The 15219-nt window shown below is 35.2% G+C and overlaps 1 protein-coding gene across 1 annotated transcript in view; it reads left to right on the top strand.

Moving 5' to 3' along the window:
- The window catches only part of DENND1B (DENN domain containing 1B), a 224582-nt gene that overhangs the window by 117548 nt on the left and 91815 nt on the right, over positions 1-15219 (top strand). The gene's annotated exons all lie outside the window — the stretch shown is intronic.

The following is a 15219-nucleotide window of genomic DNA, read 5'->3' as shown; positions in this document are numbered from 1 at the left end:
GATCAACTAGACAACTAGACTTATTACAACTAGACTAATGACAAGCAAGCACAAAATGCTCATTACTAGTTTACAAATGAGCACAAAATGGAAGTTTAAAAATTGGGAATGAAAATTTTTCAGTGGGCTTATCTCTGTGCCATGGTGAGGCTCATTCTGCCATTTCTCTCGATACCCTCAAAATGGTTTGTAGCCACATTTTATACTGCTCTTGCATCTCCATATGAATAAGTTATAAATGATCAAAAACATTAGTAATAAATAAGTACTATGGGGGTCTGTTGTTTAAAAGGGATCCTACCATAATAATATGTAGGTGTTAACTCTTTCTTAGCTTCTCTAGATTTTGATCTTCTTATCTGTAAAATGATAACTTTTCTACTTTCCCTCTACACCTTCCAGGGTTGGTGTGTAAACCCTATAGAGTAAATTATGAAGCCCTAAGCAAATGTGAATAGATTTCCTTTCTAAATTGACTTTTGAATCAATGGTCTCCATCTAATAAGTGTTTTACCTCTGAGAGCTTATTTGGCTATTGAATCAAACCCAAAGCTGTTACTTTTAGACAGAGTAGAATTTTCATATAGGGTTTTCAAGGCTGAAATCTTTAAGGAAGCTCATTGCTCCATCTTTATTTGGAGGAGTGCCTGGTGAGTTCGAATATCTTGTAGTTAGCAATGGAGTTATGTAACCATAGTGCCCACAGGGCTTCTGAGTTATTGAAGGGCATCTTTAAATCCATGAGCAGACCAACTTCAAATCTATGTCTGGTTTAAATACTACACTTTAAAAAACTATATGTATATTTGAAAAGATAGTATAGCACCCATAACACTGTACATAGTATATATATTTCACATTGGAGAGTCTTCAAAACATTATTGATGAGTTACAAGAATCTCATCTTTAAAAGACTGAAAAGCAATTGGCATGATAGTAGAGGATATTCATATTCCTATTAAACTAAACATCAACTAAAACATAATAAACATGAATTTAAAAGATTAAATTCATGGTTAATTTCAGGTCTGGCTTTTAAAAAGTATAGCGATTAATTTCAAGTTTATTGTACAGTAAATACAATTAAAATATCACTTTGCCACATTTTAATTTTGCTACATTTAAATATTAATACTCATCTTCATAAACTATTTTTTTTCAGTTTTCCATTTGAAGATTATAAAAAAATCTTCAGTTTTTTTGACAAATGAGATAATTGAAATGAAAATTTTCTTAAATTATCAGTGTGTTATGTGTGAGTTGAAATGATAAAATATTCAATTTTTACATTAATTCCTAGAGTTTTAATAGGTTAACACTTCTCTTGAGAGATTAAATAAGTAGATGGGGATATAAGATTTTAATAACTTAGAATCCTCCCTCATATTTTCAAAGCCAGTTCAGAGTGTTTGTGAGAAATATATAATTACATAATAGAATATCTTTCCTATTATTAGATCACATGTTATAAATTTGTTAACCCATCCACATTTTTTCTTTTTATGTGTACTATTTTCATATTTCTTTTTCTGTTGCTAGTTCTTTTTGAGATATTGGGGAAATATTTTCCTTTTGAATGCCTTTGTATTTCTTTTGGCTGTATTTTTGTTTGAAAACTTAATTTTCAAAGCATACCTAATATCTTTAGATATCCCACCCCCCCAATTTCCTAAAAACAATGGCATTAAGAAAAAGATATTTCTTGTGTTTAGAATGTTTTCTCTTTTAGTTTACTTTAGCTGATATCTTTACAGTTATTATTCTGTATAATAACTAAAAAATTTTTTTATTTTAAGAAGACATTTTGATCAATTACATAATAGTAAGGCATATATTTTTACAGTATTTTCTGATTGAGTATAGAGGATATAATCATTTCACGTTTTTTTCCTCTTTCATTTCTTTCTTAAATGTTGGCCTGAGTTCAGAAAATTCTGCCACAGGCTCCAAGTATCCCAAGCTTCTCCGGATCCCAAACCTTTATTGATTGCGTTCTTTCTTTATGGACTCTTGTTTTTCTCTCCTTTAATGCCCTTCTTAGTTCCTTCCTGATCCATGAAACCTTTCTTGGATATTGTAGTTCATACTGACCTTTTCTTTTTATAAATTAACTATACTTATTTTTAAACACATTTCTTCTCCCATATTTATATTGTACTTATTTAATTATAAAATTTTAAACTGTTATTCATAATTGCAAATTACTATTAAGACTACCACTATTCATAATTGCAAATTACTATTAAGACTACTACTACAACAGTGGTTGTCAGGCATTGATAGACCTTTTATTTAAGCTCTCTCATGTAATCTTTACAAGTTTTCAAAATATTATCTTTTCATTTTAAAAAGAAGGACAATGATATCCATGGAGTTTCAATAACTTAACTAAGGTTCCTCAGATAGCCATTGGTGGGACATGGATTGGAATCTGTTCTTTCCAAACCTCACTTTCACTGGTTTATTTCTGTGGTATCTTTCCCCCATTATTGGATCATACCATTATTTAGATGAATTTATTTAACATTTCTTATAAAGGAAGATATGTAGAAGGCATTCAGTATACAGTTAGGGGAAGAATGAATAAATAATACAAATTCTGAAGCATTTCCCCAGGAGAACCGATAGTAACTACATCTCATGCTCAGTAATACAAATCAAGGACATTATTTGATGGCCATGTTCATATTTTCATTCCTGATGTTTACTCAAGATAACTGACATTCCTCAAACTGATTCATCCTCTACAACTATCTAACGCTTCTCTTTCCCTTTTGGTCTTTTTTTATTCTTTTTCCCTTTTGGTCTTAATGCCTCAAGCAATAAGAGTGTAATATACTGTACTGAAAGGAAGTTTTGGTTTATCTAAGTGCAAGAGAAATATATTTTCTTCTCTATAGCAAATCACCTCAAGTAGAAATCAGTGGGAAAACATTTTAATATACAAGATTATACTTCCTATTCTGTTTATTAGGAACTATTTATGGACTAACTCCTTTAGCAAATTATTATTGCACATCATTATATTAAGTGTTTTCCAGGGCTGATGGGCCAACAGAAATATTAATATTAAGTCCATGTTCTCTGAGAATTCATAGTGATACAGACTGATGTGATCTTTTCTCTCATCATGTTATAAAAAAAAGATTTTAGAAAATGATGAAAGAGAATTGTGTTTAGACAAGAATTTGATAATAAACCTTAAAGGCATTTACGGATTTTTTTGCATTTTTCTGAGGGGAGTATTCATGGCCTTCATCATATTTTCAAAGAAGAAAAGGTTTCAGAACCAGCTAGCTTCACTTCTCTAGAACACATAGAACCAGCTCATAAAGGACATTTTCGTGTCAATATGGAGAGTTTTTGCTTTGTCCTAGAGTTATGACACAGCACTTTTCATCTTGGGTATTTATCTTGGAATTGAAATGGCAGAAAGACCATTTTGATGACAGTGTTCATGTTAGGTCAAAGAAGGACCAGCCAGGGGGCTTGGTGGCAGCTGAGACTTTTGGAGTCTTATAAAGAGAGGGGAGGGAAGGGGCCCTGTCATCTAGCCTCATGGGTAGGAGACCCAGATCTGAAGGATGTTAGGGAGGAAGGCACTGGGGAAACATTTGGATGGATACTGTGAGCGAAAAGCCTCCCAGATGATTTGCATAATCACATAAATAAATACTGCAAAAGAGTACCATGAAGCAATGAGAGTGAAGTGACACTTTTTCTTATGTTGCCTGATTTACACATGGTAAGTGACATACTAATTTGACTGACAAAGTCAGTTGTGCTTATTCTTAATTAAAGGGAAAATAGAAAAGTGGTTAGAAACCTAACCAACCCTAAAGTGGTTAGAAAACAATTTAAATAAAGTCATTGATATTTTGCTTTTTTTCTTTTCCAATGCATTTCAGTCAGCAGCAAGTTAACTACTTTCTAAGAATTCAAAAATAGGAGATCAAACTAAATTTAAGAAAATGGTCAGAAGAGGTCAGACTCTGGAATCAAGCAGTCTGGATTTAAGGCCTCATTCTATGACTAACGAGCTATATGACTTTGATTAAATTAACCTCTTAATACTTCTCTTTCCTGTTTCTAAAAAAGAGGTAATAATATCATATACCTTGGGCTCTTTAGAGAATAAAACGAGTTAATATATGTAAGGAACTTAGAATAGTGCCTGGACTTATAGAAAATGTTCTATATGTTAGCTTTTATTATTTTAAATGGAATTTGAGAAGTAGTTAATTTGGTAAGAAAAATTATTTTAGCATAACCAAACAAAAGCTCCATCCTCTACATAAAAACAATAAAAAGTATGAATGTGAAAATATATTTAAATGATTATATTAAATAATAAATGGACTTCAGTTGTACTTCTATATAGTTATATATTTTCTATATATCTTTTGTATCCCAATCTTTGAAAAATAAACTGTCATATTTTGAGAACAGTTAATGCTAAAAAAAATTGGCCTCCTGCAAAAATTGCTTTACATGTATACAAAGGCATAGATTTGATTATTGTCTTAGGAGCACAGAAGTAATCCACATTCTTTTCCTTTGAATACTTAGGGTTCCATCTCTTATTTCAGTCACTCAAACTTTTCTCTGCTGCCTTAATTTTTGTTAATGGATCCAAAGGAAATTAATTTTGAAATAAAGATTGATTACTCATCTGGCCCTGTGACAAGTTGTAAGATTTGTCCTTCAGATATTTGGGGGTTATATTCCTTTAAAACATTATTAGTAAGCAATGTTATATTTATTAAGCTGAAGTACTTTAAGCACAGGATTGGCATCAGTAATTATAGTGGACATTCACTAAACTCTGCCTTTATTCTTCCATTTAAGACCTTTATAACTGCCAACTTGTTAAGGACTTAAAAATCCAGGTTGGAAGTACCATTTACTCACCCTTAACGATTTTACAGTTATTAAAACATGTTAGATGTTGTATTTTAATTACACATGTTATTATACTAATTTATCCCAAAGTTATTGGATATATCTTGAAAAAAAAGATATTTAACCATGTTCCATTTGCCTATGATTCCATAACGTAAGATGAGAAAAAATTCATTTTTAGACATAACTTTGTATTTGACTATGTATTTGACTATGAACCATTTCACTTTAATGGCTGTTAGTATTGTACTTTCTAGTGGTGTATGGCTGCTTTTATAATACTTTCTTTCTGCTAATTTTTCTCATTACCATGAAGCGATTCTGCCCACCTCCCATGGGATATGAACCCTGGTTGTGCAGGGACTACAGCCCTATGAAGCAAACAAATTGTTGATAGTTCTTGCCTATTAGCTCTTCCTTGGAAAAGATGTTGCAGTCTCCTTTTGTAAAACTTTACGGCCTCAAAAAGTCCTGCGGGACAGTTCTCTTCTGTTCAGTAGGGTCACCAGTGAGTTGAAATAACTCCATGGCAGTTGGTTTTGTTTTCTGGAGTATAGAATAGGTAGAAAACTAGAGACATAGATTCCCGGTTCTATTTTATATCACGTTTCTTGAGAACTAAAGTGGTTTTTCCTTAAATTTTGAGAAGAGTAAAATAAAATAGGATGTGTAAAATTAATGCAGAAATATATCTGTATATTTTTAGTGTTCAAATTTATTGAAACTCCTAGAAAAAGTTATGTCTAAAAATGAATTTTTCCTCATCTTACAGTATGGAGTCATAGGCAAATGGAACATGGATAAATATCTTTTTTTTCAAGATATATCCAATAACTTTGGGATAAATTAGTATAATAACATGTGTAATTAAAATATTTGCTTTATTTAATGATTACAGTTTATGGCTTGACCGATTTCATATGGAAGTACCAGCAATAGAAGAAAGTTAATGTTTTCATGCTTAATAAACTCTAAAAGTAGACTTGCTATACTTTATACTAATAGCAGTGCCACACGTAGAAGAAAAATGCTATTTAACCTAAAAAATCTTTTATTACTTCCTGTGAGAACCTGCACATATCTGAATATTCCCATGAGAAAACTGACAGCAGAATCTTTCAGAGATTTTAAAATTTAAATAAGCTCTCAGTATGCAGACAGTTTTGCTTAGTTTATTTATACTCCTAAAGTAGTGACATTACATATCAAGTCCAAGTGTATTAAAGAACTGAATAAGTATATTATTGATGTTTTGAATTAAATTTAACATATTTTAGTGTCCTCCTTCCTTTCCCTCTAATTTTCTTTCAGTATGAACTCTTGTTAACTCATACAGCATCAGTAGAACATAATATTCAGTCTGTGTTTTAAGTAGTATTCTTGAGAAATTCCCTACTCCAGAGCATAACACCTTCTTAGTTAGCCTGATGAAGTGTGTGTGTGTGTGTGTGTGTGTGTGTGTGTGTGTGTGTGTGTGTGGCTTATATCAAGGACAAGTGTCACACAGTTTTAGAGTTTGGCAATCTCCAAGTTCAGCTGTTAGGCTGGAAGCTTCTGCTGACTCATGTAACTGCAAGGTCTGATGAACCCAGATTGGCAGGGACATGGCAGACTTCTGGCTACAGTGGCAAATGAATTTAAAGTTGTAGTTGCAGAGGTGAATGAACCCAAGCTCGACAGGTAAGCTGGCAGGCTGCTGGTGACTATCAGTATTAGCAGGCTATTGGTTAAATCCAAAGAACTGGCAGTCAACAAGCCAGATGCAGGATCCAGATCCAGCAAAAAGCAAGCCAGCTTTTTAACAGTGTCTTCTTGTACTAATTAAGTTTTTTGTGCCAACATGGTATCTGTCAGAAGAGATGGGTTGAGTTTAGCCTGTCAATCAGGATGCAGTCTGATGACCTCCTGTGGAGGTCACCCGAGATAAATAGCTCTTTGGAGGCCGGCCTCTCTTTCTCTCTGCCTTCACCTTCCTGTTCATGGTCACCTGGAGGGCTGCTGGGGCCCTGGCCTGTTTTCCATCGGCTTTGCCCACCAGCCACTGATGTGTTCTGCATCACTGCAGATGATGGCGGGAGTCTGCAGAGGGACTCGTGCACTGTGATCAGAATTAAGGATTTGAGTTGGACTGGGCTGAGATGTGTTCTTGATACATAATTTACTTCTTTGGTATCAAGCTCTTTCTTACACATATATGAATGTCACTGAATTCTTTTCTCTAGGCAACTGGCCTAATATCCTACTTAGGTTGGGAGCAGGCCACACCCTCAAGGAGATGTCATTGTGAGGGATTACTCATTCATCCCTGTCCAACCAAATTGGCATGAACCTCAGCTTTCACAAATAGAGGACTTCAATGACATTTATTTTTTTTAAATTGTGGTAAATACAGATAATGAAAAATTTACTATTTTGACCATTTAAAGTATATAATCAGTGAAATTATTGACATCCACCATATTGTGTAATATCACCATTATCTATTTCCAAAAGTTTTTATCATCCCAGATAGAAACTCCATACCCTATTAAGTAACAACTCCTAATTGTCTTTCCCTTGAGACCCTGGTAACCGCCAATAAACTTCTTTTCCTATGCATTTGCTTATTCTAGGTATTTCTATAAGAGGAATCAACAATATTTTTCCTTTATGCCTGACTTGTTTCACTCAACATGATATTTTCAAGATATAGCCATACTACTGCATTCATCAGAACCTCATTTCTATTTATGGCTCATTCATGTTCCATTTTATGTATGCATGTATGTGCATACCATATTTTGTTTATTCATCTGTTGATGTATACTTGAGTTCTCTCCATCGTGCTATTATGAAAAACAGTATTTTGCAATGAACCTTGGTATACAATTATCTGTCTGAGTCCTTATTCTCAAGTCTTCTTTATGTAAACTAAGGAGTGGAATTCTAGGTCATAGTGTAATTTTATTTTTAGCCTTTTGAGAAATCACCAAAATATGGTCCACAGTGACTACATCAACCCCATTTTACATTCCCATAAGCAATGTGTGAGGGTTCCAATTTCTCTGCATCCTTGTTAACACTGTGTTCCATTTTTCTGTTGGTATCCTTAGTAGTGTGTGTGAAGTGGTATTTTATTTTGGTTTTAATTCACATTTTCCCAATGACTACTAATGTTGAGAATTTTTCACATGCCATTTTTGTGTGTTCTTTTGAGAAACATCTACTTTAGTCCTTTGGCTATTTTTTAAATTGGCTTATTTGTCTCTCAGTTGTTGAGTTGTAATAGTTTCTTATATAGTCTCTGGCATTAATCCCCAATAGGAGATATGTTTATTATATTATTATCACTCAATGTACACTCTATTTCTTGATGTAGCCTTTTCATGTACTAAAGTTTTAAAATTTTGTACAAGTATCACCTGCTGACCAATTGCAATACTGGAGCATTCTCAGTGTTTAAAAATTTTGATGTGATCTAATTTATCTATTTTGTCTTTTGTTGTACTTTTGATTCATAGCTAAGTATCTATTGTCAAAATTTTTTTTAAACTTTACCCTCAGGTTTATCCTGAGAATCTTTTGGTTTTAGTTCATATTTGCTTATTCATTTACCCATTTTGGAGTTAAAGTTTGATATGTGGCATGAATTATGGGATCATCTTCATTCTTTTTAAAAATTAATTGGGAGTTAATACATATATCGTTCCATAGCTCAGTCACATCAAGAAGAATTGTACAATTGCTACCGCAATCAGTTGCCAGCCAAACATTCTTTTCTCCTGGACTCTTCATCCTTTTCATGTGGAGATTCAGTTCTCCTAGCACCATTGTTAAAGATGCTATTATTTCCCCCATGGGGAAAGCTATCCATTCTTAAAAATAAACAAAAGTAATAATAGTGATCATATCTCTAAAGGCAAACATAATATTTGGAAAGAAAAATAACCCTGTCCCATTCATATCTTATCTGTGCCTTAATCATCTATTATTAATTCAGATAGTAATGAGTGAATATTTATTGAATGCTCAAAATTGAAGTTTTGGAGTGCTATTATTCAAAAACTTACTGCCATTGAGTTGATGCTGATGCATAGTAATCCTATAAGACAGGGTAGAACTGTCCTTTTGAATTTCCCAAACCGTAACTCTAGAAATCCCCTCCTGCTTCCCAAGGAGCGGCTGGTGGTTTTGAATTACTGACCTTGTAGTTAGCCCAACGTGTAACCAATGCCACTGGGGCTATAGGGGATAGAAAGATGAATATGAGTGTAGTCCCAGCTATCAAGACTTCATAGAAAATATATTTTAAAATAGCTTTATTACAAGTAAAAACAAGTACCAAGAAAATCTAGAAAAGTTCTGTGTACTTAAAGAGTAGGAAGTACTTCTGGTTGAAGATAATGCAAGACTTTGTAAATTAGATCCACAGTTTCATCCCAGACCAGGTTTATGCCACTGGAGGACAGCTCTAATTCGTTTTTCTACCCCAGTTATCTGTGGAGTATGTTAAGATATCATAGGATTAAAAAAAGAAAAAAAGATAATGTAGGATAAAAGTAGCATGAATTTCCTTGCACATTGGCCTTATGGTTCTACCTTTCCGCTTCCTAAGTATTAGATATTTTATGTGACTGAATGACATTACAGATAATTTACTGTGATTTTAATGCCTAAAAAAAAAAAAAGAAACCTATAGTCTTAGATGGAAAATATGTTGAGATGAAATAGATTCATGTTTTGATATTTTATTTAATGAATATTTCTATGAATTTGTGATGGTAATTTTTTACTTACCCTCATACTAATGTATATTTTTCAAATTTAGGGGCTTCAAAAGTGTGTGAAAATTTTCATTATCTTGTGATCCTATTTTTAAAAACTTTATAATATTCCTCATGTAAATAGTTGTCTATATATTTATAGATGTGTCTATCTGATTAAAAATTCTCTCAGTACAAAAAAAAAAAATTAAGTTACCTAGCATGCTTTTTAAAATACTGTGTCTGATATGTTGTTGATATAGAAAAGTAGATTTAAAAGATAATGGAATTTTTTCACAAAGTTTTTGAAGCTGCCTCATACTTGTTGACTAATATGACCTAAATATTATAGGAACTAACGCTAGTGCTTAGTGCTTCCTTTCAGTACTGTCTGATTCTCTCTTGTATTATGTGAAACTCATTTCTCGTCTACCACAGATTATATTCCTGACATAAGATCCTTTGTTTGACTTTCTACCTGAATGATTCTGATTTGTATTCCTATTGTTTGCTTCATTTTCTATTCCATGTAGTGAAAGACTCGATTGCTTCTCTGTCAGAAGAGAACTCCCCGTGAAGGACTTTTCCTTTCTACCCTCTGTGTCTTTGCATAAAGAGCCTGTGTGGTGCAAGCAGTGTGCTGTTGGCTGGTAACCTGAAGGTTGGCTCCATGAAAGAAAGACCTATCGAGCAGCTTCCTATGGTGGCATCTAAGACAGCCCCCTGGAGCAGTTCTATTCGATAACTATGTGTAGAGTCACCTCGAGTTGGAATCAACTCAATGGCTGTGTTTGGCTTTTGATTTTATGTTTCTGTTTGACTACCCTGTGTCACCACAGATCATTATTTACTTAATTTTTTTCTGTCACTGAACAGATAACATGTTTCAAAATTAGGATGATAATAAGCTTAACTTTAATATTCAGCACTATGCAGATTGTTCCTAAATATGTATTAGACTACACATTTCCAAATATGATTTTTTAACTTCTTTTGGTTACATGTGTTCACATACCTCTCAACTATTTCATCTTTATCATGCAAAGGTGGATTCTCTTGGTGCCCTGCTCAAAACCCTGGTACCGGCCATTGAACCTTAAATAAAGAATTGCCCAGGGCTAAATGGAAGTGTCTCTCCAGAAAAACTCTCTGCACCCTCTCTAAATTCCTACCCACTGTGGTAGACCGAAGCCAACGACTGACTGATTACAAGGGTATAAGAGGCCAGGTCATCTCTATAGTGCACTTAGTGCTTTTCCATAGGATTGTGCTGAAGCTGATCTCCAAAAGAGACCACATTCTTGCTTGTGTTTGCCTTCCTACCTTTTTCTTGAGAGTACTCCATCAATAAATCACTTAAATAAGAGCTTCTCTTTCATGCTAGTCTTAGAACCTGATGTAAGGCACACACCAACATTAACTTTATCAACTTCTTCTTAAACCTGGTTCTCAATCTTTTTTTTTCTTTTTTATTCTGACACTGCCCCCCTCCCACCTCTACATACACACACACACACACACCCCACCCCCATCCACCCTCCCCTCCCTCAAGTGAGAAGGATGGATGTGTAAAATAAGGAGACAAGATGATATATATTTACTACCTTCATATTATGACACTGCCCCCCTCCCACCTCTACATACACACACACACACACACCCCACCCCCATCCACCCTCCCCCACCACCCCCGTTCTCAATCTTACTATTGCTGTGAGAGACACTACATTAGAAAATAAAATAGAATTTTTAAAATATTTGTTTATTTAAAACAATGGTACAGATTGTTATGGATTGAATTTTATCCTTCAAAAATACGTATTTGCAAAACCTAACTTCTGTGCCTGTGGTATGAAATCCCATTTGGGAATATTTAGTCTTTGTTATGTTAATGAGACAGGCTTAAGGCAGGGTGCTCTTGAATTCAAGTCCTTTGAGATCTAAAAGAGATTAAACAATTAAGCTGACCAGAGATGGACCAAGAGTGATGCTGAAGCACAGGGAGATCTGAAAAGAAGCCGTAAAGTAGAAGCTGGAGAGACAAGGACTTTCCCTAGAACTGACAGAGGCAGCACCCTGAATTCAGATTTCCAGCCTCCTACATAGCGAGAAAGTGGATTCCGTGTGGTGTTTCTCTTCAAGCTGTACCGATGACTGAACCATAAAGAATTAAAGCCACTTCCAACACATGGCGACTCCTCGTGCTTCAGAGAACCGCTGTGTTCAATAGGGTTTTCAAGGGCCTTCCTTGGCACTGCCAATTTTTTGCTCAAGCAAAGTATAAATTCCCAGCTACCTCATTGGACAGGGTAGAACTACTCTAGGGTTTCCAAGAAGAAGTCTCTATAGGAGCAGACAGCTCAGATTTTTTCCCTTGGAGTGATGGGTGGCCTTGAAATGCCGATCATGTGGTTAGCAGCCAATGGTTAACTCACTGCACCACCAGGAGGACTCCTTGCAGGGGTTAGAAAACATTTTTATGAAAAAGAACTATAAATATATATGGAAGTCTAGCCAGAAGAGTGACATTTTTTTTTTTGCTGTTGCTTTCCAAATCTCTTTAATATCTGGCTTGAGTTTAATATCTGGCTGAGTTCTTATGTTTCATTTTATATTTAATCTGTAGTAATAACACAAGTCATGTAGTCTCTGAACAATTCCTGTGGATCTCATGAGAAAATGAAGAGTGAAATAGCATTCTTATGAAAATAGTTTTGATGCTGTAGGCCCTTTGAAAAGTTCTGTTTCTGGACAACTTTTTGAGACCCATTGTTACATATCAACTGCTCAGTAAATATTGTTCATCTTACCATTAGCAATATAGTAACCATATGAACCTTTTTAAAAAAAATCATTTTATCAGGGACCCGTACATCTCTTATCACAATATATACATACCATATTTGTTCATGCATAGGCCAAGTTTTTCAGCACATTTTTTATGCTGAAAAAGCCCCCTCGGCTTTTACTCAAGTGAGCGTCCCACTCCGTGCAGGGCAGGTGTTCTCTCCCGCTCATCTGCAGCCTCTGTGGGTGGTCCGATGACTGCTGATATCACCGCTCTTCTTTTCTCCTGCACGCTGGCAGCCTCTGTGTTGTCCCTGTTGTACTGGGCAAGAACCTGCCCGCTTCTGTGCGCTGGTACCTGGGGCGCACCGCATCCTTGTCAGATGAATGTCAGATGTGGCAGCTCCTCTCCCGCTCTTCTCCAGGCCTGTGACCAATGATGTAGCCTTTACATCTTACCTGTGCTTGGTCACGCCCCCTTGCTCCACCCAAGCATTGCTGAATACAAGTACTGGTACATCTCTAGTGATGGGTATACAGTACGTTCATTTACAGTACTTAGTCTGCTATATTTTATTTTTTATTTTCTTATTAACCCACATCTGGCCCAAGTGTTGACAATGCTTGCATAGAGCAGCCTGTATTAGGGCTCATAATATCCATACTGCATTGTGTGCACATTGTGTTACTGCATGTGTTGCGTTGGCACTTCCCATACATATGCGGTAATGCTGCGTATGCAGTAACACAGAGCATGCAATAACACAGAGCATACAGTAACACAATGCGTACACAATGCAGCATGTATAATATGAGCCCTGACACAGGCTGTTCTATGCAAACAGTCATGTCATCACATTCTGGAATATCATCAGCCTGCTTTAGGCCTCAAACTGTATAAGCTGCATTGTGCCCATGCGGTAAGGCACCGTATGTAGTAATGCAGCGCATGCAGTAACACAGTGTGTATAGTTATTGTTGATACCATATTGTTTTTGTTGACCCTCTTTTCCACTTACAGAGCTAGTTTTATATTTTTCTTTGAAATAAATATTCAAAACATTTAACCTACTGATGCTTCAATTAATGTAATTTTATTGGTATCTATTTTTATTTTGAAATTTACCAGTAACTGCTGCATTTCCCACCCTAGGCTTATACTCGAGTCAATACGTTTCCCCAGCTTTTGTGTGGTAAAATTAGGTGTTTCAGCTTATATTCGGGTCGGCTACTACTGGGGTATATACTGTGTCAAGCACATTTGTACATTTGTTGCCATCATCATTTTGAAAAGTCTCACAGTGTGGGTTAAGCTACTTAAATTCTCCAAGTCACCAGCTTATTCATTGGTAAAATGGGATGATAACCCACCCGCCCACCAACTTGTGTTGAGTCAATTCCCACACCAATAAAACTCACTACCACTGAGTTGATTCCAACTCAATCTGATGGAGTAATGCTGCCCCTGTGAGTTTCTGAGACTATAAATCTTTATGGGAGTAGAAAACCTTATCTTTCTCTGATGGAAAGGCTGGCAGGTTTGAACTGCCAACCTGTAATTGGCAGTCCAGCACCTCACCCACACCACTGTCAGGACTCCTACAGTTACAGTGATAGGAAAATATATTGTTTCATGTAATCCTGGATGCTCAGAGGTAGACTATCTGTGTTAAGAATAGACTCCTGCCTCTTCTACATACATGTTTGTCAATGTTGAACAAGTTCTTTTACCGTTCTCCTTGCTTTATTTAATCATCTATAAAGTAAGATAGCTAACTAACTTGAGGTTTAAATGAACTTATACTTTTAAATTGCTCATAACAGTGCCTGGCACATAATAGGCATAATATAATTATTTGATATTCTTGTATTGATAATCACTATGTGGCCTATAAATATGAGCTGGTGTTAGTCATTACTCTTTATTCATTTCTGCTGCCCTATCATTTGTTGCCTGACTTATATTACATTGTTGATTAACTGATTGATTTCCATTATTTTCTCTGACCTGTGATGTCTCCATCTTAAAAGATAATTTATGAATAGATAGTTGTGTGAACTTTTCAATGTCTTAAAGTAGGAAACATCTTAGAATATTGCAGGGGGGACCCTTTCTGATTTTGCTCTCTTCTTCTCATACTTATGCAATTCATTTCCACTATTTACTACCACTTAATTAACCTCTTATTTCCTTCATCTGATGCTCTCCCTAAGTCATACTCATTCCAAACTCATGCCACCCATTTTAGTCCGTGTTGTCCTCGCTCCAGGCTATCTTCTACCATTGTTCATAAAGCATCTAGTTCAGATTTCCTCTGGGAAGCCTTTTATGTCTTCAAATGAAAATGTTCATCCTGCAGCCATAAACTAGGCAGCCGTGGACATCGATAACCTTCCCCGAACCTGTGAAAGATTTTGAAGTACTACTCAACCTTAATTAGGTTGTAAATGTGCAGAAGGTCCTAAACCAAGTTTTGTCTTCTCAGGATTTGGACTTAATTTGGATGTAAAGGACCTTATATTGTAGGGTATGACTGAGTTATTGACCCATTATTATTTATATGGAAACGCTCAGAGCATCGTTCATTGTAGGTGCCTTTCCCCTATAGAAAATCCTCATGTGTGTTAGGGCACTGTCTTCTATGTTATTATTAAAAATTGTTAGTAAAAAACTGTGTTAATCAATTGTAAGTTCAATTCATAGCTTTTACCAAGTTTTGTTTTACCATAAATGGATGGACACAGCAAACTTAAATGTTCTCTTTCTTCCTTTTTTTGAAAGGTTAAA

This window comes from Echinops telfairi, unplaced genomic scaffold (genome assembly GCF_000313985.2).
Source record: "Echinops telfairi isolate 266 unplaced genomic scaffold, ASM31398v2 ScPeMD7_7424;HRSCAF=8462, whole genome shotgun sequence".
NCBI classification, from domain to species: Eukaryota; Metazoa; Chordata; class Mammalia; order Afrosoricida; family Tenrecidae; genus Echinops; species Echinops telfairi.
The sequence above is the reverse complement of the archived record's forward strand: the minus strand, read 5'-3'. Positions and strand labels throughout refer to the sequence as shown.